The 24309-nt window shown below is 39.6% G+C and overlaps 1 long non-coding RNA gene across 1 annotated transcript in view; it reads left to right on the top strand.

The window, feature by feature from the left end:
* LOC123608753 overlaps positions 1-24018 on the top strand; it is a 55663-nt gene extending 31645 nt beyond the window's left edge. Inside the window, exons 3-4 of the long non-coding RNA XR_006717421.1 lie at positions 21928-21990; positions 23113-24018. This is a non-coding gene — a long non-coding RNA (uncharacterized LOC123608753). The remainder of the gene's footprint in view (positions 1-21927; positions 21991-23112) is intronic.
* The last annotated feature ends 291 nt before the right edge of the window (positions 24019-24309 follow it).

A 24309-nucleotide genomic window follows, 5' to 3' on the forward strand; every position in this document is an offset into this window, starting at 1 on the left:
ACTTTTTCTCAACTACTAGTTGTTTTCCAGCCAATTTGCCTGCCAAGGATGAATAGGAAGATTAGTGAAAATGTATGCTTACTAAATAAGTTAGAATGAATATAAAACTTTTGATATTATCAGCTTGGTCATGAGTGCAATAGATAGGGTCACACTACAAAAATGGTGACCAACTCTACCTGGGGCTTCAAGGAATGTTTCACAGCTAAGATGGAAAAATTAATTTTCTCTTATAGACCAATAGCCACAGATGATGGCTATTGCTAGAGTCTGCTTTGAGAGGGATTATGAGGTTGCCTCCAAAATTAATCAGTGTTGTTTGACATAGTCATGAGGTGGCTGTGTGTGTGTGTGTGTGTGTGTGTGTGTGTGTGTGGTAGGTGGAGCTGTAATAATGGCTTAAGGGCAAATATTTTACATCCTACAACATCTCCTTCATGCCAGGCCTAATTACCTGCAGTATCCTTAATGTACCCTACTTTCTCTAATCCCTCTGCCTTTGCTTGTGCTAGCCCCATTGCCTGATATACCCACCCTGGGTCTGGGTTCACTGCTAGGTGGCTCTGTGAGTTCCAAGTCAAGACTTGGCAACATGAGTAGAGACAGACAACTCTCCTCTTTCTGATCCAGACCAAAAACAATTAAGGAAATATAAAAATAGGGACAAAGCACACATCAACCCTGGAAATGAACCACTGAAAAAACAGAAATTTCAAGAAGTATCTGCTGAGTGCAGTACTGAGAGGTCCAGATTGAGGAATAGCACAGAGTCTGCTGTGCAATTCATCACACTATGGAAACAGCCTAATCTCTCAGAAAACTAGGTGGGGGAAAAAAAATATCTCACAACTCCTTGTTTGGAAGGACCAACACAGGCTGTGAGATAGATGGGAGGGTTTGGGAGCATCAGTTCAGCCTGGCTTACTCACAGTGTTAGGAGGGAGGGTGTTAAGGGTATAGGAAAGAGCCCAGAGTAAGGACAGCCCCACTGAGCAGGGCCAACCATGGAATGGGAGTGCACAAAGCACCTGAAATACAACTGGAACTCCGGCCAAGCTATGTTGAGGGGTCAGGATGTAAGCAGAGTGGGTCTACACCTAACGATGATCCTTGTTTATTTCTTCCACAGAAAAAAATAATTTATTTTTTAATTAAAAATAATAATAAATACAGCTGATCCTTGAACAACATGGGTTTGAACTACATGGGTCCACATATATGCAGATGTTTTTGATATAGTACAGTACTATCATGTATCTTCTCTTCCTTATAATTTTCCAAATAATATTTTCTTTTCTCTAGCTTTCCTTATTGTAAGAATATAGCATATGACACATATAACATATAAAATGTGTTTATTGACTGTTTATGTTAACAGCAAGGCTTCCAGTCAACAATAGGCTATTAGTGAAGTTTTTGGTTATACGCAGATTTTCAAGTGTGTGGGAGGTCAGTGCTCCTAACTCCCCCATTGTTCAAGGCTCAGCTGTAGAAGTATTATTATAGTTGAGGAAAACCTGGGGTGCCAGGGTGGCTCAGCTGGTTAAGCTTCAGACTCTTGGTTTTAGCTTGGGTCATGATCTCACGGCTCATAGGATCGAGCCCCGATCGGGGTTCTACGCTGGCAGTGTGGAGCCTCCTTGGGATTCTCTCTCTCCCTGTCCCTGGCTTGCACTCTCTTGCTCTCTGTCAAAATAGATATATAAACTTAAAAAAAAAAAAAAAGGAAGAGGTAGTGAAAAAAACTCTTTCATTAGTAAAAAACAGAAAACAAAAAAGGAAAACCAGAAATGTATAAAGTACAAAGCATGTCTGTCTAGTTCTTGCCCAACATATACATGCACCCACGAAATAAACTTTCAAAAGATCACTTTTTATGGTCTGTTTTATAATACTCCAAAAATGTTGTATGTGTGTCAGATTAAATAAATCTATACTCACATATTGAATAACTGGGTTCATACTGTTTTGCAATCTGGTGTTTTTACTCAAAATATATTTTGGAAATCATGACAGCACATTTTGATCTTTTTATGGCTATAAAGTATTCTTTTGTATAAATGTACCATGATCTACCTAATTTGTAATTTGTGAATGTGTAAGTTGTTCCCAATGTTTCTGCAAATATAAACAATGTTGCTGTTGCACATGTGTAACTATTTCTAGTGGACAAATGCTTAAATGTACACTCATTTGCTCAAGGAACACATATATTTTTAAATTTAATAGATATCGTCAAATTCAAACTCCCTCCCACAATATATACAATATAGGAGAGACCTTTCCCTCCTGTATTAGAGGAATATCATCCATCTAAATGCCTAACAGCAGAGTACTGCTTAAGGCAATCACGTCATACCTATATGAGGATATGTATATAAATAGTTAAAATTATGGTATAAAAGAATATTTGAGCATGTAAGAATACTCTGATGATATTGTCAAGGAAAAAAGAAAGATGCAAAAAAGAATATATAATATGACACTATTCTTATGAACCTTTTGTAAACTTTACTTTTTTTTCCACTAATAAAATGAGGATAGTAATGCCCATCCTACTTTGATAGGACTAAAACAAGGTAATTTCCTTGGGAATGATAAGTGAACCATGAAGTTTCTGACAAATTACAAGATCCCCTATTTGAAACTCATGCTGACATTTTCACAAAACCTCTGTCAATGGAGACCAAATCCACTGGGTTTAGTACCCAGAAGGCCCATAGGAGGTATCGTGAACGGAACACAGTTTTTGCCTCACACTATTGGCAAACATGGAGACCTTGAGGACTTACAGACTCAACATAGCACAGCCTGCATGGGTTGGCAGGGGTGTGAGTTTTCCCTCAAGAGCTCTCCCGGGCTCCTTTTCTTCACTATCACAACCTACCACTTCTAAGAGTGGTCACCTTTTCCACAGAGCTCTTCTGACCACCCAGGTCTTGAATTATTTTTTCTTTTCTTACATTCTTCTACACAACTGAATACCCTATCACCCAATGCCTTACACAGGTTTTGTGGATTTTTTTTTTTTTGGTGTGTTTTTGTTTCATTGTTTATAAGCATACATATGCTTATTCACTAACCATTTATTAGCAAGCAAGTGTAAAAGTAACAATTACCTGACCACCATTAGGGTGACCATGTCCTTTGTCATCCAAACCTGGATATGTTTGAGAAACAGGACACTGTTAACAAATACACAAGGGCAGCAGTCATAAACAGGGACTCCCCACAGAGTCTAACTTGGGTTTGTTGAATCTCAGCTTTCATTTGTGATGCAGTCATGATCACTAGCATGTTCAGTACAAGGTTCAAATGAAGCCAATGCTAAGATTCCAGAGGCAGGATTTTGTCACTCTTTTAGTTGACAGAATGTCAAAGGTATGACTGGCTATGACTGGACACTGGGTTGCTTCAGAAGATAGTCCAAGCCAATATCCTTAAGGTCTTGCTAGACACTTATAAGTAACTTGTTCACTAAAAGATGCAGGATCTCTCCAGACCCATGCTCATGAAATTAATATGCGTATGATCCACCGAGGGATCTTGTTAAGTGAAGATTCTTACACAGCAATCTTGTGGCAGGGCCTGACATTCTGCATTTTTGACAAGCTCCCAGGTCACACAGGCATTTAATGTGTTGTGCATGTATGTCACTTTGAGTCAGACAGATTCAGTCCAAATCTTTGTCCTACCATGGACCCATTTGACCTGTGTGATTTTAGACTAATTATTTCACCTCTCTGGGCCTCAATTTCTTCATTTGAAATATGGGAATCATTGAATTTATCTTATAAGATTATGAATGTAAAATACCTTACACACCTTGGGTGTTCCTGGGTGGCTCAGTCAGTCGAGCATCTGACTCTTGATTTTGGCTCAGGTCACGATCCCAGGGTCATGGGATCAAGCCCTGAGTTGAGCTCCATGCTTAACAGAGATTAAGATTCTCTCTCTCTCTCTCCCTCTACCCTCTCCCCCACTCATGCTTTCTGTCTTTCAAATTAAAAAATAATAATAATAGTAACTTACACAGTGTCTGCCATAATATAACGTGGCAACAAATGTTAGCATTGTTATTATTGATATTGTTATTTCTGCTCTTATACTTAAAGTCAATGGTTAGGTCTTATCCCTACAACATTAAGGATATAATATCTCTTATAAATGAATTTATCTAGATTTCTGTATCTTTTGTAAATTTGGTCCAGTATTATTTTCCTCAGATAACAAATGAAAAGGCAAATACTTCTGTGGGGATAGAAGATGGGAGGTGGGAAGTTCAAGTGGGAGGAAACAGCAGAAACAAAGAATACCATCCTTCTCAAGAAAATATGCCCCAGACCTGAGGCATTATTAACCAGGCCAAAGTGCGTCAGAAGGAAAACAAAAATAAAATCTTCACAGCAGAATCTAAAACAATGAGAGCTGAGATATACAAAAATATCTCAAGTCCAAGTTGAGCCCTTTGGCATTTGTATCACATTATGAGCAGTTCCCAGATATTGTACTGCCCTCTTAATCAGCCGAGCAAGTGTCATTCAGAGTTTAGGTCTGCACAAAATGTCTGGGCTAAAATGTGACTTAATGATGTCAGAGACTCTCAAAGCAGTTTACAAGGAGTGAAGCAAAACAACGCTTCCAGTCTCCAGGGTGCTTATACTCAGAGGAGAGGTACTGAAGCATACAGGAAAATGTGCAGCAATTGTTCTCAGTTTTAGAATGATTTAAACAACTTCAAAACCATCCTTTGTTTCATATAGCCCTACCTGCATGTTTTTAGCCCAGTCATGGGAGAAACAAGTGGACCGTTTTTATTTTTATTATTTTCAGCATATTTACTTTGCGAGAGCACAGAGGAAGGGCAGAGAGAGAGAGAGAGAGAGAGAGAGAGAGAATCCCAGGCAGGTTCCATGCTGTCAGCGTGGAGCCCAATGTGGGGCTCGAACTCACGATGGTTGAGATCATGACCTGAGCCGAAACCAAGAGTTGGACACTTAACCGACTGAGCCACCCAGGCGCCCCTGGACAGATTTAAAATAAATCCCTCCTTTGTGGCTGGTAACAAGTTGCATCTGAGCAGGGCTGCTAATTGGTAATGTTATAGACACATGGGGCCAACAAGGTCTCCTGAGCAGTGATCAACAGACCTGATGTCTAATAAGAAAGGGAACATTGGGGATTAATACTAGAATGTATCTATTTTAAAGGGATACATTTAAAAGAGTAAACCATGAAATGATTCCATCTTCTTACTCACATAAAGCACAAACTGTATTTTAATGCTCTATACTTAGCATTCAATAAGTTGAAATATATAGTATGAAATTATTTTAACCCCACTAAGTGCTTTGATAGAAAACTGACTGCTCAAGGAACTCAAATTCTTTAGCTTCATTCAAGTTTCGGGTTTTCTTCGACTCGGTTAAATTTGGTATTTCAGGTGGTAAGAAGAACTAGCTTTACAGCAGGATTTTAGTGCCATGTTGGGTGTTCTGTTTAAATATTTGCCTACTTACTAACCATAATCAATTGCAAAAATACGACTGATGCACTCTGATCATGCTCAGAAGCTTAATTCCTCCTACAACAGAGTGAAAGCTTAAAGGTTGGGAGGGGTGCAGTAAAAGGGAAAGAAGAATCCTTTTACCCTGTGTGGAGCCAGCAGCGATGCCCAGGCTTTGCATTCCTTATGCTACAGTGTGTCTGGGGTCAGCTGCCCAGTAGCACTGCTGCTAAAAATAGCCACAGCCTGGACATTACAGCACCTAGACAATTCCTAGACCAGGTAACGTTATACCCTCAGCTTCCAAAGCCCTCCTGGCATATTAAAGGATTTGTGTACATACCCCCCCCCCCCCATAGAAAACTCTGGGAAGACAATGATATGGGAAGAGGCATCCGTATGCACATCCGGCCTCATCCTTCACCTGGGAGGAAATCTTGGGGTTTGGGTCCATTTTTATTTGCCTTAATTAATTGTTTTGAAGTTTTTTAAAGTGTCCATTGTAAATTCACATAAAGTCACCGTGAGTGTTCACTCCATTTTATCCTAAAAGAAAATAATGTTCGGAGGTACATTATACACAAAGCTTTTACAGTGTAAGAAAAAATATACCTTAATCAGTCATAACTATATCATGCCTATCGATGTCCTTTGGGTTTATTTCTTGATAAGTGAGATTTTATAAAATCTCATTGATTTTCATATTTTAAACCTGTATGTCACATTAATTCACAAAGCTACAACTTTGTATATTCAAGATTTAGAGGATAAACCTCTTTACTTTGTAAATTCAGCATACTGCTTTCTGCTATCGTTTCTTTCTACCACCTAAATGGAGACTATCATTCTGTTTCAGTGTTAGAAAAGTCAAGGCAAAACTCAGGTATCTCAAGCATAACTAAATAACTGATTAAACCTACCCATAAAATAATGTTTGGAGGAAACTACATTTGACAAAATATTTCAATAGTCTCCATCTTTAAAAAGATTCAAGAGACTTCATGGCTGTCCTAGAGTTTGGCAATTCATATGCCTGGATGCATAGAATTGAATGAGAAGATCTTTAAGGATCCTTCTGAGCTCCTGGATCTGCAGAACCTCAGGAGTAGAAGCAAACCAGGAGTTTTTTACCAGATAGAATAGCCTATTCTTAGTGCACAGAATCTAGCTTGTCTTTGTTGCAGCAATGCCTCTAACAGAGCCCACAGCTGTCTAGAGCCCTGTTCATAAATTAACACTGGGCGAGTGCCTGCCACACACACACGGCATTATGTTAGGTGCTAGGAGGAAGGAAAGATGGACACAGGTCCCACCCTGAAGAAGTACAGGTAGTGGGAAAGGATTAAGTACCTATTTTCAAGTTTGCTACATGAAGCAAAGGCTATGCAAAAGATACCAGAGATATAAAACAGCCAACTTTCTAAAAATATACATATGAACTAGCATAATCTACCATAAAAGAAAGGTGGGTGGAACTACAAAAATAAACATATAGCCACATAGATCACACATATTTACATATATATATATTCTGTATAAAACACATATATATTCTGTATAAAATACAGAAACAAGGCCAGATATTCAGAGTGAGAATCTGGATTTGGTCAAATTAAGATTATTTTTCTTTTTATATTACCATATTTTCTAAATATTCAAAATTGAGTGGCTTTTACCTTTATAATTTAAAAAATGTTATTTAAATATAAAATAAACTTAAATCTGGACTCTCAAACTTTTTCATATTTTTTAAAGCTCGTTTATCTCCAAGGAATTTGAAAGCACATTTCTAGTCTAGAAATCAAATAAAAAATGTAACTAATGGAATAAATCCTGCATTTTGGACATCATATCTAATCTACCTTATTAACATGATGAAAGAAGAACAGAAAATAATGTTACAATTTGTATTCTGGTCTAAAATCTTTCTGGGCTTCCAGACATTATGATGATGAATATTTTAAATGCATGCATGAATGAACCAAAATTTAATGTAAAATTATAAGTGCTTCTATCACAAATACAACCAGCTGTGTTTGGAATTTATGTCTTGATATTTTCAAAAACCAACAAATTTAAATGCATCATAGAAGCTAATTACTTCCACAACCCATTTCCTGTGGCCAGTGACAGAGAAAAATTTGCAGATAAAGCCAGATTTATTTACTCTCACTGTCTTATTCAACAAACCTATAAAAATATTTGTTACTTGTCAGTCACTATGCTGAATACTGGGAATCCAAAAAAGTAACATGAGTAATTAATAAGACAAACAATCTGATTTTTAAAATGTACAAAACACATTATGTATTTTGTATGCATTATGTATTCACCCAAATGACCCAAATAAGAAGACCAACCTTACCAAGTATTGGTGAGGCTGTGGACCAACTGCAAGTCTCATTAATGGTGGGACAGTAAAATACTACCACCTTTTTGGAAAACTATTAGACAATTTCTTTTTTTTTTCTTTATTTTTCTTTTTTTTCTTTTTTTCTTTTTTTTTAATTTTTTTTTTTAACGTTTATTTATTTTTGAGACAGAGAGAGACAGAGCATGAACAGGGGAGGGGCAGAGAGAGAGCGAGACACAGAATCTGAAACAGGCTCCAGGCTCTGAGCTGTCAGCACAGAGCCCGACATGGGGCTCGAACTCATGGACCACGAGATCATGACCTGAGCCGAAGTCAGACGCTTAACCGACCAAGCCACCCAGGCGCCCCAGACAATTTCTAATAAAGTGAAGCATATGCCTCCCCTACAACCCTGCAATTCTACCCCCAGATACATACCCCGGAAAAATGAGTGCATGTGTCACCAAAAAAGACATGCACAAGAATTCAGTATCAGCTTTATTCATAATAGCTCAAGACTGGAAACAATTCAAATATTCATCAACAGGAAAGTGATATATTCAAACAATGGAAAAATAATTAGAGCAACCAGTAAATACAGTGACACAAAAAAACCTCACGCTGAGCCCCAGAGTACACACTGAATGTTCCCGTTTATTTGAAATTCAGGAATAGGCAAAACCAATCTATACAATAAAAGTCAGAATAGTGGTTGGGGGGCAGGGCAAAACACGACTTTTGGCTGAGAAGGAATGGAAGAGAACTTTCTGGGGTGATTGAAATATTCTACATCTTGATCTAGATTAGTGGCTACATGGGTGTATATGTAAGTAGAAAGTGAGCTGTACAGTAATGATGTGTGCATGTTACTGCATGACAATTATACCTCAACTAAAAAAAAAAAAAAAAAAACATGATTCAGTCCCTATCTTCAAGAAGTTATAATGGGAGGGAACTAACAGTAGTACAATGTGGTAAGAGCAGCAATATACGTAGTGAATGGAGTATCCCTGGAGCTCAGAGGAAGATCAAGGAATGGTGTCTGGGGACAGCTCAAAGGCACCATAAGTAAGTATGGAATTGGTGTTTGATTATGACCCTCACACCGGTGAAGTCTCTCAAGGATATCACCATGTTTCCAATTTACTGGTATGTTAGTATCATTTTTCAAAATATAACTAAATTTTCATCCCAAACAACCCACCACAGGTATCATAGGCGTTACTGATTTGTCTTTAGTCTTCATTTGCCATGTTTTGTCATACAGTTCAATTTACTCTGACATATGTGTGTTGGCTCTTTAGAGTCCCTTGTACTGGTGTGCTGGAGCAGGCACAGAGACAGGTGAGACAGAATTCCAGCTTTCAAGGAGTATATACTTTTTCAAAATACCTCTCCTATCCATCTCTTTTCCATTTCCACTGACCCTGTCTAAGACCAGTTCTCTTTCCTGCAACGCCCAGAGATGTCATAACAGAATCCCACCTAGTGCCCCTAGTTCCCAGGCCCAGGTGTCATGTCACAGCCATTCTCATTAAGTTTCTTTGATGTTCTAAATCCTTCGGTGACTCTCCAGAGCTAATACATCAAATGTAAACTCTTTGTCGTGGCGTATAAAGCCCTCCACAATCTGGTTCCCTCAATATTACTCCAGAAAGGGTAATGTCTACTAAGAGGTATTGTGAAGACACATGAGAGAAAAACAATTCTTAGCTTACATTTCCTTCAAAAAAATTTTTTTTTAATTTTTTTAAAAAAAATTTTAATATTTATTTATTTTTGAGACAGAGAAAGACAGAGCATGATTAGGGAAGGGGCAGAGAGAGAGGGAGACACAGAATCGGAAGCGGGCTCCAGGCTCTGAGCTGTCAGCAAAAGAGCTCGACGCAGGGCTCGAACTCACGAACTGTGAGATCATGACCTGAGCCGAAGTCGGACGCTCAACCGACTGAGCCACCCAGGCGCCCCTAATTTTTTAAATGTTTGTTTATTTTTGAGAGAGAGAGAGAGACAGACAGAGTGCAAGCATGACAGGGGCAGAGAGAGAGGGAGACATAGAATTCGAAGCAGGCTTCAGGTTCTGAGCTGTCAGCACAAAGCCCAACGCAAGCCTCTAACCCATGAACCATGAGATCATGACCTGAGCCCAAGTCGGATGCTTAACCGACTGAGTCACCCAGGTGCCTCCTTCAAAAACAGTTTTTTAATGGAGACTTTGCGTTGATTTTTTAAATGTGTCATAACAATTTTAGGTATGATACATACTGGATGTGTCTGCAGGGAAATCTGCTCTAGTCTGAATGTGATTGTTCATTCATTTGAAAATCATTTACTCCTTGGGGCACCTGGGTGGCTCAGTTGGTTAAGAGTCCAACTTTGGCTTAGGTCATGATCTCACAATTCATGAGTTCGAGTCCTGCATCCACCTCTCTGCTGTCAGCACAGAGCCCACTTCAGATCCTCTGTTTCCCTCTCTCTCCCCCACTTGCACTCTCTAATTCTCTAAAAAATAAACATAAAAAAAATAATTTACTCATCATTTTCTCTGCTCCGTATTAGAGGAAATGCAGGAAAGACCACTCTACTTTCAATGAGGGAAAGTCCAACATCTCAAACTTATATACATAGTTTTTCTTTTTCTTTCTTTCTTCTTTCTTTCTTTCTTTCTTTCTTTCTTTCTTTCTTTCTTTCTTCTTTCTTTCTTTCAACTTGATGAACTCCTTCTACCCTACAGGGACAAGCACAACTAACACCCACAATAGAGTTCCCTGGTGCAGTCATAATTCCCAAAAAAGATGCATTAAGTGGGATATTGGAGAGTGTCCTAAAAGACACTTAGTTTATCAAATATTGAAAGAGGAGGAGGAGGAGGAGACAGAGAAGCAGAAAGAGGAGGATGAAGGGGAGGAAAAGAAGAAGAAGGAAGAGGAGGAGAGGAGAGGGAGAAGGATGGGATTGGGAGAAGGGGAGGAGCAGGAGGGGGAAGGGGAGGATGGAGAGGGAAGAAGGAGGGAGAGAAGGAGGAAACCTTGAAAGGGTCAATCTGTTGCTCTCACCCATAGGACGTTTGAGGTCCTTTCTTCTTTCTTTATCTCAGGTTCTTCTTTCATTATCTCAGATTTTATAGTCATTATGCCCTTAGATATCAGAATGTAATAAATGTCACAAACCCAACATCATTATTTAAAAACAAGGCATTGCCACTGTAAGCAAGACAGCTTATATACATGGCAGTATCTTTTAAAATACTCTGATTTTTCTTTTGCTAGCAATACCCCGCAAGGATCTTTTTTCAGCATCTACAGTGGGTAATGTCTACCAGAGAAGCAAAAATATAGTTAGCAGGTTTGCTTTTCTGTCAAAAGTGATCTAGTTGATCATTGTTACACGTTCGCCATTGACGTTTTGCATCTTTTTTCTACTCTCCGTTCTAGTCACAGCCTTCTGGCAATACGATGTTTTCAAGCACAGATTTGATATGCATGAGCCATCAGTTTTTCCGGTGATTCATAATCTGTAATTTTAGAAAGATTTGGTTCTTTATCACTTGCCTCACTTTAATAAAAGATCTTTGGTAGTATTTTCTAAAGGTCTTTTGGAGACAAAATCCCCTAAACAATTTCCAGTCTGTGAAAGTGACAAACTCATTTAAATAATCAGTTCAGAACAGCATTTCTGTTTATGGGTAAGAATGCTGCTCTGATATTTAAAGTGGTTTAAGGAAATTCAACCAGTGAATATAAAATTAAGCATAATTGCCTCCTCTCTGGGAGGGCACAGGGGTGCAGGGAAACTGGCAAGTCAGAAGCCATGTGGTGCTGTGACTTGCTCTCAGGAGTAATGCTGAATACTGAGAAAGTTTGCACTTTGCAGCCTGTTTACTGACTGAATTCGCAAGTTTCCCTTTCCCCCTTTCTTGTGGTAGCCCACTTACGTATGCCATCATTGATCATTCTGAGGCTCCTTGACCTTTCCCAATATTCCACTGCAAGTCAAATGTACAATTTCATACTAAGAAGGACACTTTCTTGCACTAAGTGCAGAGCTTTGAAAGTGTGAAAAGCTTAAAAGCTAAAGTTGTACAACTCGGCTCATTTTGGCTAAAAGGTTGAATGTTTGCTTGATTATCTGAGAAAAATGCATCCGGTTGTTTGCAGGGGTAAAAGGGAACTGTGAGAGATGTAGACAGTCTATCCTCAAGCAACTTTCCAGGCAGTAGAGCCTGGATTACAGAAGAATTCCTTAGAACACCTGGGCAAATTCTGAATTTACTGATCTCAGCAAAAATCCCTGCCCCAAATGGTCTGACTTGCCCACAAGGGCCCCAATTCTGGGGCCTCAAGGAGTGCCACACAGATCAGAGGGGAAGCTAACCCAGGCCTCTGACACAGGAACCATCTTCCTCAGATTGCCTTCATTCCAGATGAAAAGTTTCATCTTGAGGATGGGAACATGCTGGCATGTCGGGCAGGGCTAGATCCTGCGGGCTCAGCTCCTAGGATGGAAACACAAGCCTTGCCCTTGGGAACCCGATTTCATCTCCATGGAAGGTTCTCTTGACATGGAGCAGGAGGTCTGCCCACCAGCCAATCACCCCAGCAAGGATAGCAGCTTTGCCTGTTTTGTTTTGTTTTCACAGAAGAGTACATTTCACAGAACAGTAGCACCAGTCTTTGTGAACTGCTTCTCCACATTTTGAAAACCACAGCCATCTTTTTGCCTGACCCGCATTTGTTGAAAACTTTAATGGGTGGCCAGCATGGACGTAAATTACCCTGTCTCTAATTCCATTTTCATCATCAAATCCAACAATGACTCATTATGGGTTGAAACGTTTATTCAGAACTGCTGAAAAAGTACAGCTAGTTGGACAGCTAGAGAGCCTTTTTCATTTCAATGGGAAATAAACACTGAATTCTGATGGTAACAGGCTATGTCCTGCTTGAAAACAGGCATCACACACGTGTGATTTCAGGAAAACCTGAAGGCCTTATTCAGGTTAAAGTGAGCCAGAAATGTAACAGCTCAGAGGTGTGTGCAATTTTAGATTGAGTGAGTGTTCTCATTATAAGGTAAAAATAGAAATACCTAGAAAATATTATTGTGTTGTTCTGAGGTAAAGCGAAGAACAAGACTGTGTGACTTCAGTTTCTTCTGGAATCCTTTTGAGAGCTAGATGTTTGTGAAGTCCTAAGTAGAAAAATGATGAATGAAGATAAATGATTTGTGAAATTGTACACCATGTTGAAAAATAAACATTTTGCAAAAGAAAAGAAAAATGAAAAAAAAAAAAAAAACAAGAAAAACTTCTGGGAAAGAAAGAAGTTGGAGTTGGAGTCCACAGAAGGAAAATAGCTTCACCTCTCTTCCCTATGCCCTCAACCACAATAGTGAAAGTAAATGAACTGTGCTGCAGATATTAGAATTATTTTAGAGCCTTCATATTGTATTTTCATCCCTCAAAAATGATCATTTTCCTCTTTCCCTTTTAGAATAAGTAAGAGTGGGATGCCTGGGTGGCTCAGTTGATTGAGCGTCTGACTTCGACTCAAGTCATGATCTCCCAGCTTGTGGTTTCCAGCCCCACATGGGGCTCTGTGCTGACAGCTCACAGCCTGGAGCCTGCTTAGGATTCTGTCTCCCCCTCTCTCTCCCTCCCCTGCTCACGCTCTGTCTCTCTTTCAAAATAAAAATAAAGACTTTTAAAAAAAAATTTAGAATGAGTAAAAATATTTACACATGAAAATACTATTCTTGAAATTCCAGAGGAAAACGCAGTTCAAACCATCTTCAAATTCTTGCCAACTTTTCCTATTTTCCTTTTCGAAAAGAGCGCTGACCTCCCCTCTCCTAACTGACAATGGGGAAGGAACGTTTTCAAGAGATACATGATAAATTAGCTTTGCTGCTCCACCTTCACCTTTGAACAAAGAGGTTTCTAATACTGAGGTGTCTGGTTGCTTTTTCTCATTCTTTGATGTTTCAAATAGGCCGGAAGGAAATTAGGACAACTCCCCTCAGCCCCACCCCCACCCAAATCCTGAGTTAATACAGCAGACGGTGTGGAGGGAGGCCATTCTTCATCTTTCATACCTGTAATTGTTTGCAGGGCACTGCACAGCCTTCAAGGGCTGACTGATAGGGTGTCCATTTAAGAACACATGCTGTCACAATCAGCTGGGAAGGAGAGAAGCGCAGAAAAGGCCTGTGATGACCTCTGGCAACTCAAAGTTCTCTCAGTCAGAACTACGAGATATGAAAAGGAAGCCACACCCACATGTGCCAGAACCTTAGCTCTCTGTGTGAGACCTAACCAATAGGACTAATTAATTCTGCCTAAAGTAGAATTAGCCCCAGTAGTAGCTAAGCCTTAAAGAATGATAAGGGTCAAATATTTACTTGATTGTGTCTTCATCATAACTGTTAGAATCAACGTGATAGTGAAAGGGCGGGCCTACGCCGGCGGACTCCATCTTGTTCTGTGTCTTTCACCTAGACCACGCCTCCTCCCCTTGAGTAACCTCCCGCTCACCCATTCAAACTTCCTGATCAAAACACGCCCAGCGACCTGCGTAATAGGACTCTGACCCTTCCCCAGCCAATCGGCCGAGGCCACGCCCCTTCCCCAGCCAATCGGCTGCCCCTAGACCCCTATAAAACCTTTGTGCTTTTGAAACTCGCTCTCTCTCCCTGATATCTCCCCGCTGCGTCAGTGCAGGTAGGGGACTGAGCTGGAGCTAGCTTGAATAAAGGCTCTTTTGCTTTTGCATCGGACTCGGCTCCCTGGTGGTCTTTGGGGATGACGAATTCTGGGCATAACAATAGAACTGGAGAAATACCTTTGAAAACTCTAAACACTGTTAATGATGAATAGAATAAGAATAATGTACCAATATTGCTTTCAGGACATGACCTTACAGGGGTTTAAGTGATGGCAGAGGCTAGTCGAATGGAAAAACAGAGGCTCAAATATCACAGTTACTTTCTTACTTTTTGAGGATTCTTAGGTGTATTTATTGCATATGGAAAAAAATATGGAAAATCATAGATATAAGTAACATGATAGCCAAGACCAGTTCATGAGGATGAGCTCAGGTAAAAGGTGTTAGAGCCCATCTCCCTCCCCTCAAAGCAAAACTTTTCACTGCCCTTCCTGGCTCCGTCTTCTCTCCCTTACAATCACCAGAACAATCAACCAATGTGCCACAGTAAACTTAATAAGATGTTGTTAACAGAGGAGAGAGCTTTTGGTACCTGTCTGTAGGAGTCTCATTTAGGGAGCTGACCTTTCTTCCTTGAGCCCTTGAGATGCCTGAGGTATGAAGGTCTAGTTAATTCGCATTGGAAAGCCTCTATCAGCATCCCATCACCAAGGATATTATGCAGAACCATGTGTGTGCACCTCAAAGGCCAGCATTGATTCATCAAAGATACGGCAAACAGCAAGACTGCAGAGTCTCAAGATAGAACATGATATAAGATAGGCTCTAGCAATACAGGATAGTCTAGGCCCTCCAAACCTGTTAAATAAAGAAACCAAAGGCATAATCCTTGGAAGGGGGGCAGAGGGATGTGGGATAAAAGAATGCAAGGCAAAGTATTGATTCAGATCTGAGTAAATTGACCATTTCCATATTCTCTATCTCACCTCAAAACCTTGACATAATGTGGCTGGCTCTCTCTCTACTAAATGTTTGCTCACGGTGAATTCCCACCTTTCCCTTTATGTCCAACCCAATAACCGCTTAGCCTGTAAGATTCATGGTGGTATTTCATTTCCCTTTGAAATTTATCTTTCTGGGAAGCTTAGGCAATGGTTATATTTGTTTCTAGCCTCCAAGTTAAAAGGAGGGGCACCTGGGTGGCTTAGATGGTTAAGCTTCCGACTTGGGCTCAGGTCATGATCTTGTGGTTTGTGAGTTTGAGCCCCACGTTGGGCTCTATGCTGAAAGCTCAGAGCCTGGAGCCTGCTTCGGATTCTGTCTCCCTCTCTCTCTGCCCCTACTCTACTCACACTCTGTCTCTCTCTCTCTCTCTCTCTTTTTCTCAAAAATAAACATTAAAGAAAATTTTTTTAAAAAAGGAGTCTTGGTCGTTAGGTGCTGAGCCTTACAAGTAGAATACAGGTGTGGTGATGGTAAAGGTATGGTAGCCCACCATCACTGTGGTCAAGACCTGGGCTTTCGACAGGAAGTACTCCTACCCTAGCCCCTCCCCCACTGACTAGCAACATGATCTTAGGTCAAGCAAGTATTTAGTGCTCTAAGATTTTCTCACCTGGAAATTGGGGATAATAAAAGAAGTTACCATGTAGAGTAATGGTGAAGATAAAATGAAATAAGGAATATAAAGTGCTTACTACTATGCCTAGTAAATGATATACACTGTAACTATAAGCTATGATAAAAGTATCATTATTATTATCACCATTATCATTATAAACTCAATCTTTCATATACTTATAATACTCTACAAAGGAATAAAAGGTTTTACTTTTGGGCTTCCCACAGATTATTCATTTCATAAAAATTTACTACCTTTGGAGTCAGATTGAAATCTCCCAAATGAAAATTACAAAAATGGAAGCTGCACCAGTGACAATAATTTTAAAGGAGTTCAGTTTTGCTCTTTGTAAGTTCGCAGGACAAGCAAAGATATGTAAACATGCATGTCTTTCTAAGTGGAAGTCCAGTTGGAAGAAGAAGGGATGCATTTGTAATAAGCATAATCTCCTCAAATACCTAGTAATGTGCTAAATCTTTAAAGCGATTTTGGATTTTAAAAGCAAATTATTCTCCAGAACAAGTTAAATGAGTTCTCAGTACTTGCCTCCAACTAAGAGTTTGCCTATGTACCTATTACTTGCTTTCTTCTTAGAGATCACTTTTATTTAAATGGTCCATTTCTATCTGGTACCCCCGAATACTAAAATACCAAGTGATGGAGTCTGACTATATTGCACTTTGTATTAAGTTAAATGTTTAAGAATGAATCTTTTTTCTAATGTCCTATATTTCATACTATCTCTTAAGTTACCTCAAATCAAGTTTGACACCTTCCTAAAGTAATAACATTCTTTTTATAGAATTTGCTTTCCCTGTAATTGATTAAACTCTCAGTTGGTGAAATCACTTTATTTTATACTCATAAACTGTATTATACATTCTGAAAAAAAAATTTCAAAATTGTGATAAAAGTTCATAAATCTGAGGGCACATGTGATGTGATGTGTTTGATGTGTGTGATGTGTTTGAATGAAGATTCAAACTTACAAAGTTGTAGGGCGCCTGGGTGGCTCAGTCGGTTAAGCATCTGACTTCAGCTCAGGTCATGATCTCACGGTTTGAGTTGGAGCCCTGTGTTGAGCTCTGTGCTGACAGCTCGGAGACTGGAGCCAGCTTTGGATTCTGTGTCTTCCTTTCTCTCTGCCCTTCCCCTGCACTCTCTCTCTCTCAAAAATAAATAAGCATTTTAAAAAATACAAAGCAGGGCGCCTGGGTGGCGCAGTCGGTTAAGCGTCCAACTTCAGCCGGGTCACGATCTCGCAGTCCGTGAGTTCGAGCCCCGCGTCGGGCTCTGGGCTGATGGCTCAGAGCCTGGAGCCTGTTTCCGATTCTGTGTCTCCCTCTCTCTCTGCCCCTCCCCCGTTCATGCTCTGTCTCTCTCTGTCCCAAAAATAAATAAAGGTTGAAAAAAAAAAATACAAAGCTGTAACAAAAATAGCAGGAAAAAACTTTTGCAATAGGCCTCGAAACCAGTATTTTTAAATCATTATCACAGTTATGATAGGGAAATATATTAAAATTTTACATTGCTATGATGATGTGGCTTTTATTCTATTCTAAAGATAGTGAAGATTGGACACTTACTTCTTATTATTTTGATATATTCTAACGGCTAAATAAATAGTGGGGGAACTTCATTCGTGGGGAGATGAAATTGAGAATGTTTAAGTAACTTGTTCATCAGCAGGAGAAGCTGACATTTGAATACAGGCATGCCTCATTAATATGCTCCATACCCTCTAATTCACTTATGAAAAATTATCACAGGTATTACCTATGGGTTGTGAATATTTTCAAAGCACTAAGAAGTCTTAGTGCTTTGGATTAGAAGCCTTAAACTTAGACCAGACCTCCTGCTAATTTTATTTCTAAGGGCAAAAGACTCTAAAATCTTGCAAGCTTTCCAGGTCATTTTTAGAAAATTAAGTGATGTTACAAGATAGGTGTAACATTACATGGTGCATCAGGGAATCAAGACCCTGAGTTCTAGACTCTGCTTTTAATTATTTGACTTTACACACCATACCTGAACTTGCAAAACAAAAGAGTTGGACCTTATCCTAAGATACCACCCAGTGCTATGGGGTGTTTCAATGGGGACTGCACCTAATTATCATTAACAGAATTGTTCAGGCTATACCACAGCACAAATTAAATTGCACTTTATGCAATGTAAAAAGCACCAAGATCACATTATGTCCCTACAAATAATTATGTGTGGCTAAAATCTGACATAGGTTGGTGCTATGGGTTGAACTGTGTTCCCTCAAAATTTGTGTGTTTAAGTTCTACCCCCTAGTACCTCAGAATGTGACTATATTTGGAGAAAGGGCCTTCAAAGAGGTAATTAAGGTTAAGTGAGATCATTAGGGTAGGCCCCAATCCAATGTGCTGGAGTTGTTTGTGTTTTGTTTTTTTTTTTAATTTTTTCAAATGTTTGTTTATGTTTGAGAGAGAGAGAGAGAGCGCACACACGCGTGCACAAGCGGGGGAGGGGCAGAGAGAGAGGGAGACACAGAATCCGAAGCAGGCTCCAGGCTCTGAGCTGTTAGCCCAGAACCCCATGTGGGGCTCGAACCCAGGAACCATGAGATCATGACCTGAGCCGAAGTTGAACATTTAACCAACTGAGCCATTCAGGAGCCTCTTCCTTTTTTTTTTTTTTTTTTTTAACTTAAAACAAAAAAAACAGTTTTATTATTTATTTTTGAGAGCAAAAGAGAGAGCCAGTGGAGGGAGGGGCAGAGAGAGAGAGGGAGACAGAGGATCCAAAGCAGGATTTGCACTGAGCACAGAACCTGATGCGGGGCTCAAATTCATGAACCTTGAGATCATGACCTGAGCTGAAGTCCGTCACTTAACCGACTGAGCCCCCCAGGTGCCCCACAATGTGCTGGTGTTTTTTTGGTCACAGGTACAGAGGAAAGACTGTGTGAAGACACAGCAAGAAGACTTCAAACTCAGGAGAGGGGCCCCAGAAGAAACAACTGTGCTAACACCTTGATCTCAGACTTGTAGACTCCAGCACTGTGAGAAAACGTCTATTGTCTGGGCTACCGGGTCTGCGGTACTTTGTTACAGTAGCCCTAAGAGACTACTACAGCCCACTCTTCTCGCTCTTCTGCATAGCAGCTGCACAAAGGATTCTAATGTCTATAAATATAAACACTAGGTATAAAAGGGACATTAGGTATCTAATGAAATATGAAGACCTGGGACCTTGCCAGAGGTCACACTTCTTAAACACTAAAGAAGTCTTTCTTGGGATGGCATGTTCTGTTCCACACACAAGCCCTGTAGTGAGTGTCCCAGGGAGAATCTCAGCCTACGCTTGCTCCAGCCACAGCAGTGCTCTGCAAGGAGAAATTAAAAATAGAAACTGTATCTCCCAGCCTAAGAGTATCAAAGACACACAAAAGGCAAATCCTTTCAATAGCCTCTCAAGAAAAGTGAAAGTATATTCACAGGGAGTGGAAGACCTTCTGTCTATAGTCACCAACTATGCCTTAGAGCCAGAGGGACTGGGCTGTCTGGAAACTTAATTCTTTGATGAACTAATTACATTTCTATGATTTTCCCCCTTACATGGCAGCTTCATTCTCCTTGGGACGGTAGCATTAATTAAGGCAAATAAACCCTGCACAGGAGGCTTCTCATCTCTCCCTCCTTTGAATTCCCGTTGCATTGTGTTTATACTTCTCAGGGCCCTTATTAAATTCTGCCCTGTAGTGGGGTAATTTGTACTCTTCTCTTATCTGAACAGGAAGCAAAGACTTTGTTAATTCCTTACCATAACTTACCTCTATACTCAGCTCGGAGATTGCACTCAGTTAATACTCAGTAATATTCATTAAACAGAATTGAACTAAATTACCATTCAATAAACCCCTGAAGTGCTATTTTGCACTTTAGGTCATAGGTAAATATATACATCAGGAGGAGACTTCATTGGGAGGACTGGAGTTCACTCGGAGAAAGTCATGAGAGATGAGTTTGGAGAGATTAAGCAGACACAGAGCACCTTATAATTTAACAAACTTGGATTTTATCCTAGGGCCGATGGGATGAATTTAAAGCAGGGGAGCAACAGTTTCATGTTTGCATTTTTAAAGAAAAATCAGTCTGGATGCCAGTTGGAAAACGAATTACAGAGAGTCATGACTCAGGTCTAGAGTTGAAGGTGGGGGTGAGTTAGAGAACAGCCAGAGGTGTCTGAGTTTTGCAGTCTTTGTCATTGAGACACTAGTGGAATCATTGCCAAACCAACCAAACAAAGTACAGCTGGGCAAGGGAAGAAGGTGAGATGGCAACTTGGATTTTTAAATTTTTTTATTGCGGTATTAAGCATAACAAGTCAAGTATGTAAAATACTTTATTTTGAAATGCCCAGCTTGATATAGATATACATATGTATATACTAATGCAACGTCTACCCAGGTCAAGACAGAGAACACTTCTAATACCTCATGCCCCTTCCTAATCAGTGACTTATTCACTAAAAGAGGAAAATTAGTCATTTTACAGAGAAAATGTGAAAGATGCCACCTTAACCTAGCTATCAAAGTTAACACCATCAAAATGAGACAAATTGGCAGCATGCGTTTCATGATATGATGCACCGCAAAGGGCAAAGATGGCAACAAATTCTTTGACACTTTTCCCATAGAGAGGTGTGGACTATGTGTGTCCTCTACCCTTGGATCAAGGCAGGTTCTGTGACTGCTCTGACAAATAGAATAAAGGAGTCATGTTCTGACAATACACTTTCTTTGTCCTGCAACATTTGCTTTTGGAACCCAGCCATTTGCTGCAGCTACAACAAGCTCATCCCACATGCAGGGCTTGCCTATGGATGTTGCCATCCGGTCTTAGCTGAACTTTCACCTAACAACCTGCGTCAGCTGCCATGTGAGTGGGCCATCTTGGATGCTTCAGATGACACCAGCCCCGGCCATGTCTCTACATGAGAACCCAGGGCAGAAACACCCAGCTAAGCTCCAACAATCCACAAAACCATGAGAGACAATAACAAACTGTTGTTTTAAGCTGCTAGATTTTGAGATGGTTTGCTGTGGAGCAAAAACAACGGATAACTGAAATAGTAGCCAACATTGTGAAACTGTAAGCTGTGTAAAACTTCATCTTCCCTGCTGCATCCCCCAGCTTCTAGAATAGTAACTGGCACACCGTAGATAGATTGATAAGTGTTTGTGGTGAATGAATAATTAGCAATATTATTGATGTAATTACTGACTGATTCAAATGACTTGAAAAGCCACTTTTAAAAAACTATTAAGCAGGGACACCTGGGTGGCTCAGTCGGTTAAGCGTCCAACTCTTGATTTTGGCTCAGGTCCTGAACTCATGGTTCGAGTTTGAGCCCCACGTTGGGTTCTGTGTTGACAGCATGGAGCCTTCTTGGTCCTCTGTCTTCCTCTCTCTCTGCTCTTCCCCAGTTGCTCTCTCTATAGCACTTTCAAAATAAGTAACAGTACACTGAAAAAAAAAAAAAACCATTAAGCAAAGTTATATGTCTTCTTTTGGCTTAATAAATGACTTGAGCAAGCAGAAAACATTAAAAAAAAAATCATACTATTAATCTCATATCTACATTCAGAACTGGGTCATACATTTGACCTACCTAAAAGCGGGTCTCTTAAAAAATAGAATGTGTCAACCTAAATATTTAAAGGTCTCATTAAGGATGCTGTTTTGAGGCTCTATAATCTTTTACATCTAGTCCTTCAAAAAATCTTTTATCTTACCTTTTGCTATTCCTCCAGAAGCACCAGGGCCAGCAATAAAGGGAAAAGATGCAACAAAAAAATAACCTAAGAGGAGAAAAGGTACTCATTTTGCTTTGATGATGTATTTCTGGGATTCTTATAAAGCAAAAAATAGTTTCCCATTCTCCCATCCTCTCTCTCTCTCTCTCTCTCTCTCTGCCTCTCCCGCTCTTCCTCCACTTTCCCTCTTTCCCTTCCTCTCACTTCTTTCTTTCTATAAGACAAACTTTAAGTGGTTTTTCCATTTCTAAGCTTCTTATCTGAACTAATAGAATCAGTTATGGACCAGCACTGGCATACAGAAATGATTGAATAATGAATGGATGACGGCCTAAGGAATGATGAATAGAGTTAATGAGAATTGAATATTCTATGCAAGGGTTTTCCTATGCCAATAATAATCTATATAATAAGTAGGAGCCCACTTGTATTGTTTTTTATTTGGGTAATTAAAAAGCAGCATCTGTTTATATGCTCATTAATCCATATAAAGACAGGTGAGATTATAATGTCATATATTGAAAAAATAAAAATAAATAAAATTTAAATATCATACAAAAATATACTGTTGTGTAGTGATCATCACTGAAAAATGAAGGGGAGTTATAGATCATTCTAAAATTAAAGTAATAATCCTCATTACATAACTCAATTATTGGACGATTTGTATTATGCTTACCTCAAAATGCAGTAAGACATTTAAAGAAAAATTTGGCTGTAAATGGAATTTTTACTACCAAACATACATGTATTAGATTTAATCAACATTTACCTTTCTGAAATAAGAGAAAGGCCTGAGGCTTATTTTAGAAATAAATAAAACTATTGTTTGTTTCCTCAGTGGCCCTCTCTGTTTCCAGCTGTGGCTGTCAGTAATCAATCTTTCACTTCACATAGGTCTTTTTATTCATTTACTTGCTTTGGAGCCATACTCAGAGTATATCCCGTCAGGTGGCATTGTTATGGTTTTCCTCTTTCAAAAGTAGATGAACTCTTCCAAAGGTTATATTCTCTTATGCAACCAAGAAATCTTCCTGCTCAAGACTGTACACTGCTATTTCCTTTCATTTCAGGCATTCCTACTCAACCCCCAAGTACTGGCTTATCCCATTTTGACTAAATTCTTGTTCCAAAATTATTCATCTTTCTAATGACCTACCTGTTGCTTTTTTTTCCCCACAGGAAGCAAGGAGGAAGCAATTTTGGTATTACCAACTATATACTTCACATCAACACACTAAAAAATTACAGAGCATCGTGTCTGTTCAGGATACTGTTCTTTTAACTGGTGAGCTCCTCTTCTACCATTCCCCTTACAGGTATTCCTGAGACATAGTTCTGTTGGAGCACAGACAATGGCAAAGAAAGACCATGGAATTAGTGACCCAAATGCTCTGCTTTGGTTTTTATATAGGGATTTAGATCTAAGTGCTTCTGATATTTCATCATTTCTCTTAACGAGTAATTCAGGCCTATTTCTTCCTAAAGCAGAAGATATGGAATATTCAGATAAACAAATGGATAGATATTCCTTCTAAGTATTTAATGGATCGGTCTTTGTCAGGACGAGTAAGATAGAGTAGCTACTATAAAGATGGCTACTTAAGATGCATAAAACTACTTTAATCCTTTATGTGTGCTCATTTCTTATATATTTTCAACTTGTACCTGACAAACTGTCTTAAAGCACTGCCCCAATTCAGGGTGCTTCGAACTGCTTCAGTTCTATACGTTCAGTGATGGGTACCCAGTTATGGGTACAGAAGCTTCCTAATCACTAATTGTCCAGGGCTCTACCCTCCTCTTTTTGGGATTATGGGTGTTTTAAGGGCTTGGAGTAGATATGGAGGGAATGTCCATGTACAAGCATTAGTTGGGGCCAATCAGGGCCCTCTGGCACAGATAGGGGTCATTGGTGAGATGGCCTTTAAGACCTCCATTAATGCCTTTTGTGGTTAGGATGACTATACATCCTAGTTTACCTAAGATATTCTAGTTTATGCTATTGTCCCTATTGTTCTAATGGAATTGGTGCCCTTTTCACTCTCAAGTGTCCCAGTTTGGGCAATAAATTATATGGTAACCCTGTTTATCATAGAGCTTTACCAAATGTACCTACTTTGGCAGCTTTTGTTTTATGGGCTCTCTGGACCTGTTCTCCTCCCCACCCTATGATTAAACTTCCAGCCTCCTCTCCTAACCCCCAGTCTTTTCATCCCCAGGAATTCTTTCCCTCCTCCCTTTTTCATACCTGGAAAGCTTCTCTCCTTCAAAGTCGCCCTCTATCTCCTGTTCCTTTTTTTTTTCACAATAAACTTTAGACCCAGACACTGCAACTATTTTATCTCCACAGATGGTCAGCACACACTGGACATTAAA

Source organism: Leopardus geoffroyi, chromosome B2, assembly GCF_018350155.1.
Source record: "Leopardus geoffroyi isolate Oge1 chromosome B2, O.geoffroyi_Oge1_pat1.0, whole genome shotgun sequence".
Lineage (NCBI taxonomy): Eukaryota > Metazoa > Chordata > Mammalia > Carnivora > Felidae > Leopardus > Leopardus geoffroyi.